Consider the following 222-nt stretch of genomic DNA (forward strand, 5'->3'; position numbering starts at 1 on the left):
ATCTATCCACAACTATCTTGTCATTATGCCTGTCAAACTAAAATGTATCAATATAAAAGTACATATAATATATATATATATATTATAAATACTTACATGTTTTATTTATTAAAGTAGAAAATATTTTACACCAACGGTTAGGTGAATGCAATAGATTTTGTAATATTTGTATTAATTTCAGTAAAATCTATTTTTTGGTAACACTAATCATGATTATTATTG

Source organism: Acyrthosiphon pisum, chromosome A2, assembly GCF_005508785.2.
Source record: "Acyrthosiphon pisum isolate AL4f chromosome A2, pea_aphid_22Mar2018_4r6ur, whole genome shotgun sequence".
Taxonomy (NCBI): Eukaryota; Metazoa; Arthropoda; class Insecta; order Hemiptera; family Aphididae; genus Acyrthosiphon; species Acyrthosiphon pisum.